Source organism: Kogia breviceps, chromosome 1 (genome assembly GCF_026419965.1).
Source record: "Kogia breviceps isolate mKogBre1 chromosome 1, mKogBre1 haplotype 1, whole genome shotgun sequence".
Classification (NCBI taxonomy): domain Eukaryota; kingdom Metazoa; phylum Chordata; class Mammalia; order Artiodactyla; family Physeteridae; genus Kogia; species Kogia breviceps.
This window is the reverse complement of record NC_081310.1, coordinates 35818945-35834866: the sequence shown is the minus strand read 5'-3', so window position 1 is coordinate 35834866 and position 15922 is coordinate 35818945. Positions and strand designations below refer to the sequence as shown.

The window sequence follows — 15922 nt, the reverse complement described above, 5'->3', positions numbered from 1 at the left end:
AGAGTACTCAAGGAGACGGGCGCAGGCATTCATCAGTGGAGTCAGGCAGCGCTGGCACAGTAGGCCTCCCAGAGAGGGTGAGGCTTAAACCAGTTCTGAAGGAATTGAGATGAATTATCTAAGATTTCATAATATTCAAGGTCTTCAAATTTATTTAAAAAAAACCCAAATCTGTTCCTATGTGCTATCCAAGTCATTTCGCTGGCTGATAAATGCACTGCTGAAAGTAATGATGTTCAGAAAGAATGAGCTGTTTTTAATTCAGCTTCATAATGACCTAAGTTTGCCAACCACTTTTGAGTCCATGGCCCTAAATGGCTAGAATGATTTACAATGCAGGATTTGTTCTTGTATTGTTCAGGCAGTAGTGTAAATTTCTACTGGAAAATCTATAGATAAAGTGTTGAAAACGTGACAGGTCTCATTTAGGATACCTATGATGCATTTAGATAGAGGAAATGTACTTATGGTTCAGAGAATAGCAGATCTCCCCTTTGTTGTCAGAATCACTTTTCGTTCTTTTAAAATTTCTTTCCCTTTTATTTTTCTTCCTTTTTCAATTATTCTCACTCAATCTTTTCTTTCCCCCTTTCCTTGCTTTCTGATTCTGACCAGAGGCATATAAACAGACAAGCTGAATACATATTTCTGGCAATTATTCTTGGAAAAAGCCTTGGAAAATTATGTGACTGTTGTATTACCATTCCCACCTAGTAGAATCTATCAAGATAAAAATACATGACTCGGCAGGAGCCCTTGCTTGAGGACCCCTGGGAATGAAATGTGTGGTCGAACCCAGTCTTCTTTCAGGTTTATTTTTACTTGCTGGCATCCTCAGTCATTGAGTTTGTCCACTAGGAGGTGTCTACCCATGTTTCCACAAAAAGCATCATTGGACTAGAGTGTCACCTCCATAATCCTCCTACCATGTTCAGCTGAGGCTTTTAGGCTGGTTACAAAAGAGAATTTTTTAAAAAGAGGCCCGAGATTCTGTCAACTCTTCCATTTTCCTTAAAGTATTAAAGCTAATCTCCTGGAAACATGAGATAGTTGATTTGAGTTAGGGAAAAAAATGACAGGGATGATAAGTATCACTCTATATAATTAGTCTATATAATCTCTAGAATAACTACTGAAGAAATTTCTTATATATTTATCTAAACAAAGAAAGTTTTAAAATAATAGTACAGGTTTCTAGTTGAGCATGGAGCTTTGAACACCTGTTTTACCACAGCTCCCTTTTAAAAGTCCACTTAAATGCTAGTGTAAGGCATAAAAATCAAGTTAAACAGTGAAGAGGAAGGAGAGAAATCAAGAGTGGGCTAGAGGTGTCCACACATTTTTGGAATATGTAAAGAGGTTGGAGGAGTGGGGACTGAGTTAGCAGTGAGATAAAGCTGTAATTTATGCCTGTAGATGTCATCAAGCAACACCACAGATTCCCAGAAAGGCAACATGATTGGAGGCTTCAGGTACCACAGACAGCAAGGATAAAGTACAAGGCAAGAATATAGGAAAATCAATCCACATGTAGCATTTAAACCTCCACTTTCCCTCCCATACCCCATAGTACCAGGCAACCACCCCTACCCTTGCTTCTATAGGAGTCTAGAAGTCTACAGCTGGAAAACCAGACTGGAGAAACTGTTACCTCAGGGAGCTCAGGCACATTGCATGCCTGTGTTCTCAAGCAGGGACTATTTTGCTCCCCACCCGCTAGGGGATGTTTGTCAATATCAAGAGACATTTTTAGTTGTCACAACTTGGGGAGGCTTCTGGCATCTAGTGGTTAGAGGCTAAACAGTCTAGCAATGCACAGCATGGCCTCCCATAGCAAAGGATTGTTTAGCCCCAGATATCCTCAGTGTTGAGGTTGAGAAACCCTGCTCTGGGGTAAGGAGAGGCACAGGGCTTGATGGGAATTAAGCCAGAGTCTGCACATTGAACATTGGGAACCCCAGCTCCTTTCCCTACTCTGGTCTTGGAATGCCAAATGGCAGGCAGGAATTCTGATGAGTCTCTTCTGCAAGAGAGAAGAAAAGGCCACCAGACAGTGACTTTTGGGGAAGGGAGGTGCCAATAAAAATGCTTCTCACTGCCAGACTGTCCAACCACCAACTGGCAAGAACACCAATACAAAGATCCAATCAACGTGTTAACATTTTATCTTTAAAAATGAATGACAGGAAATAATCTTAGAAATATTTAAGACTCAGAAAAAAAAAGCACACACTTAAACTGAAATTAAAATTGTAAAAAGTATAAACAAAAAAAAAGTGTAGAAAAAAGAACACTTCAAAAAAATCTCATAATATCCTCAGAGAGATAATAGAAGTTTCAATGTATTCTATACTAAAAAGAGAAATCAGAGAGCAGGAGAGAGCTTTTTGAAATTAAAAATATGTGGGGCTAAAAAAATAGAAGAGTTAAATGAAAGTTGAACTTTGCTAGGAAGTAAAATAAGAAGCAAATTGACAATTGGAGAGAAACAATGTGAAAGCTGGGGCTTTGACATGTGTCTACTGGAAGTTCTATATAGAGAGAATAATAGACAAAGAAATGTGAGAATAATTCCCCAAACCAAGGAATATGAGTCTCCAGAGGGGAAGAACTGCCAAGCAACCAGCACCAGAAATTGAAAGAGAAAAATCAAGGCAAATCATTGTGAATTTGTAGAACACCAAAGACAAAAAATAGGTCCAAACAAAGGACTGGGAATAGGAATTGGATCAGTCGTCTTAGTAGCAACCTGATCCACTAGAAGTTAATGGAACAATCCCTTCAGAGTTATGAAGAACAATGGTGTGACCTGGTCACGGTCATCTAACTAGAATTCTAAACCCAGTCACACCCTCTGTGAAATGTGAGGAAGGAATAAAGGCATTTTCAGACAGGCAAGAGTCCCCAAATCTACCTTTTATGAATCCTTTTTTGAGGAAGATACTGGAAAGGGGGTGGGGAAGGTACAAGGGGTGAACCTGGGATCCTGGAAGCAAGGTCCCAACCTCAGCGAGTGTCTGAAGACAGGTGCAGAAGAGCTGTGCATGTGGTCTGATGAGCACCCAGTCCAGCCTGGAGACAGGGAGAAGCTCTTGGGCAGTCTCCAGGTAAAGAAAAATGAAACAATGATTTCCTGTTTTGTTGGATTAGTGGAGCACAGACTTGACTTAATCATGGCACATACAGAGAGCAGAGGTCAGAATTATCGGGCTGTTCTCATAAATACAATGCTATATCTGAGATCTGAGGAGGTTTGAGGAATTGGAAGAAAGAATTTGTCTGATTTTGTTGTCACATTTTATTGGGTTGGCCAAAAAGTCGTTTGGGTTTTTCCATTAGTTGGTACCAAAAACCCGAATGAACTTTTTGGCCAACCCAATATGTCCAAAAGGCTTGCTTACACTCTTTAAAATAAAACTATTTTTCACTATGTCCCTGAAGTTTCTACCCAATGTTTAAAAAATATTAGGTGTTCCACAAATAAATACTAGCTGAATGAATGTTTCAGATATGCACCTTGGTTCCACAAATTGTGGAAGAGTACAGAAGACTGCACAGAATTTCTCTATTCTGTCTTGAGGGAAGATAATATTCAGGTGAAAGAGGCCTGACTCCAAATGAGAAGGCTCAAGAAATGGGGTGTTCATCAGTGACTAAGAACTGGAGAGAGTCTTTAAATAACAGAAAAGGAATGGAGAGATTTAGCCAATTATGGAGCCAAGATAATCCCAATAAAAACTACTTTCAAAAATCATATAATGGAGTCAGTGTGTGATCTTGACAACATGCAATTCCCCAGTCCTTGGGGTTTAGCTAACAAATTTAATGAGGCACTTCCAATTATTCTGAAATCATGGAGACCGGACATGAAACCAGATCTATGCATAGAAGCTGTAATAATTTCTAAAATAGGTGAATAACGGTCTTAAAAATTTGGTGTTAATCCTCAGAACAACAATGATTTAAATGAGATAAAGGCAGAATGACAAGCGGCTGTGAGGCTCTGGAATCCTAGGTAGAGAATTCTGAATTTTGTGCTTCACAAAACCTTGAGCTCTCCACAAACACCCTCTACAGATCACCTCTATTCCAGCCCCTGGAAACCAGGCTGTCTTGTACATTGAAAGGCAGGGAGGATCAAGAGGGAGGTGAATATAAATTGCTCTTGTCTAGTACTCAGATGACTCAGGATTTGTGTGACCTGGATGCTAATGTCACACATTAATTGAATGTTGAATCATTTTACCCCATGATTCAATCTGAGTAGTCACAGTTTTTTTTTTTTCCTGAGACTAAGTGTCTATCTCATGTGTGCTGTTGACTCTTTTATATTTGTTACCCTATGCTTCGGTCCTTGTAACTCATCCAAATCCTTCCTTTCTTTTGCTTGTCTAACCCATTCAGGCTCATCTTGGAGCGCTGCCCCCTACTCCACCCTCTTGCCCTGACTCTGCATCCTGAGGATAGATATTGATCTTGTAGGACTGCCTCTGGGAACACCTCCCATGGCTGTTCTCCACCTGCCTATGGAAAATTTCTCGGCATCTTCTTGGCCTCTGCTGACTTCCTGGATATCCTATAGCAAACCACCTTCTGGGTACTCAGAATCAACTGTATGCTTTGACTTTGTCCCTGGGTCTGTTTTGATTACCTTCTCTTCACCTCTTGGTGAGGGAGGGATTACCATCTGAAGATTATGGGATGGCCGAACACATGGCACCTAAAACTGGACAGATGAGATCAAAAGCAGTTAATTAAGCATATACACTCACAGTCTGGCAGAGGAGAACAGACTACCACACAGAACATGTGAAGGCTGCACTTTGGAACAGAGTGAACAAGAAGGCAATGTGGATGGTAGCCTTTGTAGAAATAAGAGGTTGGGGTGATCTCTGGTTGCTATGGGAGGATGTGATTGGCTTGTTTGAATAATTCCAGGGGCTGGCAAGGAACTGAAGCACACTATTCAGGGATAAGCAGGTACTGTGTCTGCTCTCCTTGATAAGAAGGGCTGTTTGTTTAGCTAGGGGTCATTACCTGTGGGAACTTGCAGTTGGGCCATTCCAGATCCCTCCTGGTTTGCTGCAGACTGTCAAGACATGTATAATATTAGGCCTTGATAACCACAGAGTCTTTCCTTTATCTCCTGCCCTATTTGTGTGTTTGTGTCTACTTAATCCTTTCCTGCCCCAAACACTGCATTTACCTTTCCATTTCTTGCAACATCATGAGAGAAAGTCAATGCATACCCACTGCATTGATCTACTTAGTATTATGAGATAAAATAGCTTGGTGGAAACCTCAAGATTGTCTGCCTGGATAACTTCATTTCATAGCTGAGGGAATGGAGGCTATGGCATTCCTTGATCATAATCCCATAGTTAGTATTGCTGCTGGGGCATGAAGTTATTAAGATAAAATATTCGTTTATTGATTGACAGTGAGATACTTTGGAGTTTCCATCCAGGAACCATAGAATGCCTGGGTCCTCATCAGCTGAACAGGGACCTTAAATATTTTAAGAATTATAGCAATGGGTCATTAGCCATAGACACACACATCTCTCCTGTGGCCTCTACAGTACTTGGGATCCATCCAGGGAGGCTTCCTTCTCTTTTTCGTCCCTGGCATAGTGTGAATGACCAAGGCATTGCAAGGGGGAATGATGAATGGAGTAGGGAAGTGGGCTGTAACCCTGTATATGAAGGGCTGAAATTCAGACTTTGAGGATATATAAATGTGCCCTAGTGTTGCTAAATAATTCTATCTCACTTGAAAATTCATTTTTTTCCACTTGTCCTTTTAAAGTGACTGTTATTTTCTCTGGCCCATCCACATAGTATATATGCAATATGTATTATTTTTATTTCAATCAAAATTACCTTCATTTTTTTAAACATTTTTTTCCTTTTTAGTGTGCAAACACACTGTAAAAATCAGGGAAAATAGCATTTTTTTATTTCCTGCTTTCTTAATCATCATACTTTTCTATAGGTCTAGTATTACTAAATGGTTATTTTTCTCTCCTTGGTTACAATTAACATCATGACTGCTGGTACTTATTTAGCAGCTGTCTTCCCGGTATAAAGGGTAGAATAGAATTCTAGAGCTGGAAAGGATTTTTGTGACCATCTCAATTGTTGCCCTTATTTTTCAATTTTTTTCCAACATCTTTATTGGAGTATAATTGCTCTACAATGGTGTGTTAGTTTCTCCTGTATAACAAAGTGAATCAGCCATATGTATACACATATCCCCATATTCCCTCCCTCTTGTGGCTCCCTTCCACCCTCCCTATCCCACCCCTCTAAGTGGTCACAAAACACCGAGCTGATTTCCCTGTTCTATGCAACTGCTTCCCACTAGCCATCCATTCTACATTTGGTAGTGTATATATGTCCATGCCACTCTCTCACCTCGTCCCAGCTCACCCCTTCCCCTCCCTGTGTCCTCAAGTCCACTCTCCACATCTGCATCTTTATTCCTGTCCTGCCCCTAGGTTCTTCAGAACATTTTTTTTTTTTTTAGATTCTATATATATGTGTTAGCATATGGTATTTATTTTTATCTTTCTGACTTCATTCTGTATGACAGACTCTAGGTCCATCCACCTCACTACAAATAACTCAATTTCGTTTCCTTTTATGGCTGAGTAATATTCCATTGTATATATGTGCCACATCTTCTTTATCCATTCATCTGTTGATGGATACTTAGGTTGCTTCCATATCCTGGCTATTGTAAATAGAACTGCAGTGAACATTGTGGTACATGAGTTTTTTTGAATTATGGTTTTCTCAGGGTATATGCCCAGTAGTGGGATTGGCTGGGTCATATGGTAGTTCTCTTTTTAGTTTTTTAAGGAACCTCTATACTGTTCTCCATAGTGGCTGTATCAATTTACATTCCCACCAACAGTGCAAGAGGGTTCCCTTTTCTCCACACCCTCTCCAGTATTTATTGTTTGTAGACTTTTTGATGATGGCCATCGTGACCAGTGTGAGGTGATACCTCATTGTAGTTTTGATTTGCATTTCTCTAATGATTAGTGATGTTGAGCATCCTTTCATATGTTTTTTGGCAGTCTGTATATCTTCTTTGGAGAAATGTCTATTTAGGTCTTCTGCCCAGTTTTGGATTGGGTTGTTTGTTTTTTTGATATTGAGCTGCATGAGCTGCTTGTATATTTTGGATATTAATCCTTTGTCAGTTGCTTCGTTTGCAAATATTTTCTCCCATTCTGAGAGTTGTCTCTTCATCTTGTTTATGGTTTCCTTTGCTGTGCAAAAGCTTTTAGTTTCATTAGGTCCCATTTGTTTATTTTTGTTTTTATTGCCATTTCTCTAGGAGGTGGTTCAAAAATGATCTTGCTGTGATTTATGTCAGAGTGTTCTGCCTATGTTTTCCTCTAAGAGTTTTATAGTATCTGATCTTACATTCAGATCTTTAATCCATTTTGAGTTTATTTTTGTGTATGGTGTTAGGAAGTGTTCTAATTTCATTCTTTTACATGTAGCTGTCTAGTTTTCCTAGCACCAGTTATTGAAGAGGCTGTCTTCTCTCCATTGTATATTCTTGTCTCCTTTATCAAAGATAAGGTGACTATATGTGCATGAGTTTACCTCTGGGCTTTCTGTCCTGTTCCATTGATCTATATTTCTGTTTTTGTGCCAGTACCATACTGTCTTGATGACTGTAGCTTTGTAGTATAGTATGCAGTCCAGGAGCCTGATTCCTCCAGCTCCATTTTTCTTTCTCAAGATTGCTTTGGCTATTCAGGGTATTTTGTGTTTCCATACAATTTGTGAAATATTTTTGTTCTAGTTCTGTGAAAAAAGCCATTGGTAGCTTGATAGGGGTTGCACTGAATCTATAGATTGCCTTGGGTACTATAGTGATTTTCACATTGTTGATTCTTTCAGTCCAAGAACATGGTATATCTCTCCATCTGTTTGTATCATCTTTAATTTCTTTCATCAGTGCCTTATAATTTTTCTTAAATTTATGAAGTCTTGATTTGTGACCCAAGATGTGATCTATCTGGGAGAATGTTCCATGAGCACTTAAGAAGAAAGTGTATTCTGTTGTTTTTGGATGGAATGTCCTATAAATATCAATCAACTCCATCATGCTTAATGTGTCACTTAAAGCTTGTGTTTCCTTATTTATTTTCATTTTGGATGATCTGTCCATCGGTGAAAGTGGGGTGTTAAAGTCCCCTACTATGATTGTGTTACTTTCGATTTCCCCTTTTATGGCTGTTAGCATTTGCCTTATATTTTGAGGTGCTTCTATGTTGGGTACATAAATATTTACAATTGTTATATCTTCTTCTTGGATTGATCCCTTGATCATCAGGTAGTGTCCTTCTTTGTCTCTTGTAATAGTCTTTATTTTAAAGTCTGTATTGTCTGATATGAAAATTGCTACTCCAGCTTTCTTTTGATATCCATTTGCAGGGAATATCTTTTTCTATCCCCTCACTTTCAGTCTGTCTGTGTCCCTAGCTCTGAAGTGGGTCTTTTGTAGACAGCATATGTGCAGGTCTTGTTTTTGTATCCATTCAGTCAGTCTATGTCTTTTGGTTGTAGCATTTAATCCATTTGCCTGTAAGGTAATTATCGCTATGTATGTTCCTATTACCATTTTCTTAATTGTTTTGGGTTTGGTTTTGTAGGTCTTTTCCTCCTCTTGTGTTTCCTGCCTAGAGAAGTTTCTTTAGCATTTGTTGTAAAGCTCGTTTGGTGGTGCTGAATTCTCTTAACTTTTGCTTGTCTGTAAAGATTTTAATTTCTCCATTGAATCTGAATGAGATTCTTGCTGGGTAGAGTAATCTTGGTTTTAGGTTTTTCCCTTTCATCACTTTAAATATGTCCTGCCACCCCATTTTGGCTTGCAGAGTTTCTGCTGAAAGATCAGCTGTTAACCTTATGGGGGTTCCCTTGTATGTTATTTGTTGTTTTTCCCTTGCTGCTTTTAATATTTTTTCTTTGTATTTAATTTTTGATAGTTTGATTAATATGTGTCTTTGCATGTTTCTCCATGGATTTATCCTGTATGGGACTCTCTGTGCCTCCTGAACTTGATTGACCATTTCCTTTCCCATATTAGGGAAGTTTTCAACTATAATCTCTTCAAATATTTTCTCAGTCCCTTTCTTTTTCTCTTCTTCTTCTGAGACCCCTGCAATTCGAATGTTGCTGCATTTAATTTTGTCCCTGAGGTCTCTGAGTCTGTCCTCAATTCTTTTCATTCTTTTTTCTGTATTCTGGTCTGCAGTAGTTCTTTCCACTGTTTTATCTTCCAGGTCACTTATCCGTTCTTGTGCCTCAGTTATTCCACTATTGATTCCTTCTAGAGAAATTTTAATATAATTTACTGTGTTGTTCATCATTGTTTGTTTGCTCTTGTTCTTGTTCTTGTAGATCCTTGTTAAATGTTTCTTATATTTTCTCCATTCTTTTTTTTTTTTTTTTTTTTTGTGGTATGCGGGCCTCTCACTGTTGTGGCCTCTCCCATTGCGGAGCACAGGCTCCGGAAGCGCAGGCTCAGCGGCCATGGCTCACGGGCCCAGCCGCTCTGCGGCACGTGGGATCTTCCCAGACCGGGGCACGAACCCATGTCCCCTGCATCGGCAGGCGGATTCTCAACCACTGCGCCACCAGGGAAGACCGTCAGTCTTAATCCATACCCAATCACCAAAGACATTCAAACATTTTTAAAGAAAATAATAATGTACAATTGCATAGGCCAGTCTTAATCCATACTTGGGAAAGGAATTTGCTCTAAAGGAAATAATCTGGAGACATTCAACTCTGCTTACCACAAAGGGGCACTTTTACATCATTATGCTGTATTATTTTTGGCTTCTAACACTCTGTATCCAGAAAAATCTCTGCTGTACATTTGTATATCTCATGGTCCTTCTGAAAAAAATGTTCTCTGAATGATGAGATCACTGCCTCCAAGACAAAGTCAGCTATTTACCTCTTGTCATAGAAAGTGTCTTTGCTGGATGCTCCAGTAGCATGGTGTTTTCAGGTTTTTGCCTTTCCAATGAAACAGGTGACTTTCTTCATTTCTCTTTGCATGTTTAATAGGCACCTGGAACATGATGTAGCGAAAACAGAACTCTTGATTCCCCCCCCCCAAATTTCTCCTATCCCTCTGTACCCCATTTCATAAAGGCCAACTCCAGCAATTGGTTGCTGAAGTAAAATCCTACATTTTTTTTGGATTCATCCCTTTTCCTCATCTTCCCTATTCTCTCTTTCTTCCAAGCTGTTAACTATAGTCTTATTGGCACTGCATAAAATATATTCCAAATTCATCTATTTCTCTCCCCTCTAGTCAAGTGACCCTGTGATTATTGTAGTAACAACTGGTCTTTCTGCTTCTATTCTTATATATTCTAGGAGCTATTGATTTTTTTGAAGTGAAAACCAAGTGGGAGAGAAAGTATTTGCAAATGATATGACTGATGAGATTAATTTCCAAGATATATAAATAGCTCATACAACTAAGTATCAAAAAATCAAACAACCTAGTCAAAAAATTGGCAAAAGACCTGAATAGACATTTTTCCAAAGAAGACATAGAAATGGCTGATAGACACATGAAAAGATGCTCAACATCACTAATTACTAGCAAAATGCAAATTAAAATCTCAATGAGATACCACCTCGCATCTGTCAGAATGGCTATCATCAAAAAGAACACAAATAGCAAATGTTGGCAAGGATGTGGAGAAAAGAGAACCCTTGTACACAGTTTGTGGGAAAGTAAATTGGTGCAGACACTATGAGAAATAGTATAGAAATTCCTCACATACTAAAAACAGAACTACCAAAAGATTCGACCACTCCACTCCTGGGTATATATATGAAAAAAAATGAAAACACTAATTTGAAAAGATACAAGCACCTCCATATTCATAGCAGCATTAGTTGCAGGACCCAAGATATGGAAGTAACCTAAATGTCCATCAACAGATGAATGGATAAAGAAGATGTGGTGTAAAGTAATAAATGCTGGAGAGGGTGTGGAGAAAAGGGAACCCTCTTGCCCTGCTGGTGGGAATGTAAATTGATACAGCCACTATGGAGAACAGTATGGAGGTTCCTTAATAAACTACAAATAGAACTACCATATGACCCAGCAATCCCACTACTGGGCATATACCCTGAGAAAACCATTATTCAAAAAGAGTCATGTACCACAATGTACATTGCAGCTCTATTTACAATAGCCAGGACATGGAAGCAACTTAAGTGTCCATCAGCAGATGAATGGATAAAGAATATGTGGCACATATATACAATGGAATATTACTCAGGCATAAAAAGAAATGAAATTGAGTTTTTTTTGTAGCGAGGTGGATGGACCTAGAGACTGTCATACAGAGTGAAGTAAGTCAGAAAGAGAAAAATAAATACCATATGCTAACACATATATATGGAATCTAAAAAAAGGGTTCTGAAGAACATAGAAGTAGGACAGGAATAAAAACGCAGATGTAGAGAATGGACTTGAGGAAATGGGGAAGGGTAAGGGTAAGCTGTGACGAAGTGAGAGAGTGGCATGGACATATATACACTATCAAATGTAAAATGGATAGTTAGTGGAAAGCAGCCACATAGCACAGGCATATCAGCTTGGTGCTTTGTGTCCACCTAGAGGAGTGGGATATGGAGGGTGGGAGGGAGACGCAAGAGGTAGGAGATAATGGGGATACATGTTTATGTATAGCTGATTCACTTTGTTATACAGCAGGAACTAACATACCATTGTAAAGCAATTATACTCCAATAAAGATGTTAAAAAGAAGTTGTGGTATATATACAGTGGAATATTATTCAGCCATAAAAACAGAATGAAACTATATTACTTGCAACAACATGGATGGACCTAGAAGGTATTATGCTTAGTGAAATAAATGAGACAAATACTCCATGTTATCACTTATATGTGGAATCTGAAAAATAAAGTGAATGAATGTATGTAGCAAAACAGAAACAGGCTCACAGATATAGGAAACAAACTAGTGGCTACCAGTGGGGAGAGGGAAGGGGGAAGGGACAAGATGGGGTAAGGGATTAAGAGATACAAATTGCTATTTATGAAATACATAAGAAACAAGGATATTTTTTACAACACAGGGAATATAGCCATTATTTTGTAATAACTTTAAATGGAGTATAATCTATAAAAATATTGAATCACTATGCTGTATATCTGAAACTAATATAATATTGTAAGTCAACTGTACTTCAATTTAAAAAATAAAGAATATAATTTTGCAAACTAAAGAAAAATAAAGTGAAAACTAAATGCCACTCTCCTGCTAAAAGACCCAACTATATTTTCCTACTACACTTAAAATAATATTCAGATTTCTTTCCATGACTTATGAAATCCTATGTGATGAAGTAAGAATCCTTGATTCTTGGTGGCTTATTGGCTATGAAGGGAGTGGGAGTGGTATCAGCTTTGCTTCTTCAGTGCAAATGCTTGGCATAGGTTTCTGATTAAATCACCTTCTCTAGGATAAAGAGAGAAAACAAGATTGGGTTGGAGAATGGGAATGGGAGACACAGAAGACACAAAGGAGAATGAAAGAGTGACAAAAGATATTACAAATGTTTAACAAAGAAATTTCAAAAAGCAAACGTGTTGTTTGTTACCTGTGAAAAAGGAAAATAGCTTCACTCTAGGTTGCTGCTTCTCAGGTGATAACCATGTGAAAGAATAGGCTTCTGAGAAACATGGACAGTAGGGGTCTGTTTAGGTTCACAGACGTGTATGCGTTTGCTCTGGTATCTGAGTCACTGTTAGCAGAGTAGGGGCTGTAGGGGTCTTACGTATCTCATGCACCATGAAAGGTGAAGAGGCTCTCAAAGGTATTTTTCTAAGTGTTGCATTATTTTGGCTGCTTTTCCATGAAGTTGCCAATCACTTCTAGGAGGCAGAGGGGTGAAGGTCAAAGTAGCCCCCTTTGAAAGCAAGCAGTTCCACAGACATGTGCTTCCCCTTCTCTGTGGCCTTTAAGCCCATGGAATATTGAGATGAAAGTAGAAAACAGCTGTGGAAAATTTATGCCTCAAGAAATATTGAGCCAAATTTATTTGCTAAGGCATTGCTAATTGGTTTTATAGAAAAGTAAAATGACTCAGAATCAGATGTGGGGCAAGGTGTCAGAGGACTGTTTCCTTTACTTGAATTGTCAAGTGGAAGGCGTTTCCTCTGTAAGGCCAGTAAGGCTGCCTTGAGGTCCCAAGCCTCCTACTTTTTCTCTCACTGGAGAGAAGCAGAGGGCTCTTCCTGGAGAGGACCAAGAGGGAAGCAAACAGACTGTTCCAGCTGATTAGGAATGCTGGAAGGTGAGCTGAGGCTATCCTCCTAATTATTGCTAACCTCAGGAGGGCAGATGGGCTACATGTGATGAAGATGAAGAAGTGATGGCATCTGTTGGAAGGAGCTTAAAAGCATTTGGATGCCAGGTTTTCCTAAAGCCCAGTAGGCCAGGATGAGTTGTCAGAAGAGTGCTTAATATGAACAGAAGTGGCTCAGGGAGCAGGGCAGTGATTTGTTTACCTTAATCTATGTCCCCCAATAATAGCATTTATCTCTGTTTTTCATGTTATAATTTAAAATTATGTTATTAAAGCATTATAATTTAATGTTTTAATGTTATAATTAGCATTATATCATTATAATTTCATATTTTGAATAATTATATTCCTAATTATATATATATATAATTCCTAACCATTAATATATAAAATTCTTAACTATATATAATAGGAATATAATATGTATGTGAAGCTATATATAAAACTATATATATAACAACTATATCTAAAATATATAGTTACAGACTTATTAATGGTTATATTTATATATTTCTCATATATGTATATTATATATTTATACTCATTTCTTATATTTATTTATTTATATAAACACATTTAGCAGACCCATGTTTCAATGAGATCTACTTTTATATGGTTACTACCTTAAAAGTGGCAACCCAGTTTGAATTTAATGCGTTTTGTTTTCTTACATGCAATGTTTACACACACACACGTGTGTAGTATTTGTGACCATGTTTAAAGAGCAAATTCTCTAGCTCCATCAGGCTTATTCCTTGAGTCTGATATTAGTCAGAATCATGTAAGCCTGATGGGGCATCACTTCTGTGGTGGCAGGTGTCTAAACTGCAGGATCAGTGCACTGAATCATTAAGAGTAGTACACGTCACTCTTCTCATTCTGCCGGGGTGTTCACTCAGGCACTTGCCTGTGTCAGTGACAATTAGATGACTCAACTGTTTCACCATGCAGCCTTTTCCCCCTGCAGCACTTTCGCTTCAGTGTTGAAAGTGTTGCAGGGGGAAAGTCTGAAAGTCTGAAGTATAGAAAGTCTCTGTTTCTATAATGTTTATCTGACTCCTCAAGCCATGGGGCCCTGGATCATTATTCATTTACTTTACTTGAGCCACTTCTGTTTTAGCTTCAATAAGTGGCTTTGGTGGGCTTCACTCCTGACATATGTGTGCTAAATTGCAGACAGTGTAGTAATTGATGACATGCTGGTTGCTTGTGTATTTTCTATCTTCTCTGATAAAAGCACAACAGATGCAGGTGTAAGATATACTGTATTTATTTACATATTTCTGGCCCCATTCCCAGAATTTCTTTTTTTTCCCCCCACTTACCATGAAAGTTGATTTTCTTTTAATTACTCTTTTTTAAAACCAAGGTATAATTTATATACAACAAATGCACAGATTTTCAATGTACAGTTCAATAAATTTTAACAAATGAATATACCCACATAACTGTGCACCAAACTGTTGAACATTTCCATCACCCTGGAAAGTTCACTTGTACACCTTTGCAATCAGTCCCTTTCCATGAAACAATCTCTTTTCTTACTTCTTTCATCATAGGTCATATCTACCTTCTTTCATCTAGTTCATATCTAGAACTTTCTATATGGCATCATACTGTAGGTACTGTTTTTGTTCCTGACTTGCTTAAAATGTCTTTGAGATTCATGAAGAAATTTATTCCTTTCAAGTACCAAGTAGTGTTACACTGTATGAAGATAATACTGTTTATATATTTACTTGTTGATTCTCATTTGTTTCCATTTTGGGACTGTTGGGTTGTCTATTTATTATTGATTCATAGAAGTTTTATATATTCTAGATAACAAGTTCTTTGCCAGAAGTTGGCTTTGCAGATATCTCTCCCAGTCTGTATTTTATCTTTTCATCTTCTTAATGGTATCATTTGATGAGCAGAAATTTAAAATTTTGATTATGTTCATTTTATGATTTTTTTATGCCTAGTGCTTTTTGTATCCTGTCAAAGAACTCTTTGCCAACCACAAGATCATTCTCCTACGTTTCCTTTTAGAAAACATTGAAGCTTTCTAGTTTCAGATTTGGCATGAAGGCTTCCTGTGTAAATCTAATTCTTGTGTATGGTGTGAGGTAGGGGTCAGGGTTCTTTTTTTAAAAAATATGGATATACAATTGATCTAGCATCATTTGTTGCAAAAACTTTCCTTTCCCTATTGGCTCTGTGTGTGTGTGTGTGTGTGTGTGTGTATGTGTGTGTGTATGTGTGTGTATTTCAGGACTTTATTCTGTTTCACTGACTTATCTACCTTTATGCAAGTGTCTTAATTATTGTGGTTTTATGGTAAGTCTTAAAAGCAGGTAGTATAAGTCTTCCAAATTCGTTCCTCTTTTTAAGGTTATTTTTACTATTCTTCATCTTTTGCATTTTCATACACATATACAATCAGCTTGTTAATTTCTACTACAAGCCTCATGGAATTTTGATTGGGGTGCACTAAATTTATAGATCAATTAGGGGAGAACTGACACTTCAGCAATATTAATGTTTCCCAT

The 15922-nt window shown here is 38.0% G+C and overlaps 1 protein-coding gene across 7 annotated transcripts in view; it reads left to right on the top strand.

The window, feature by feature from the left end:
• Window positions 1–15922, top strand: part of RGS7 (regulator of G protein signaling 7) — a 521214-nt gene that overhangs the window by 82211 nt on the left and 423081 nt on the right. The window lies entirely within an intron of this gene.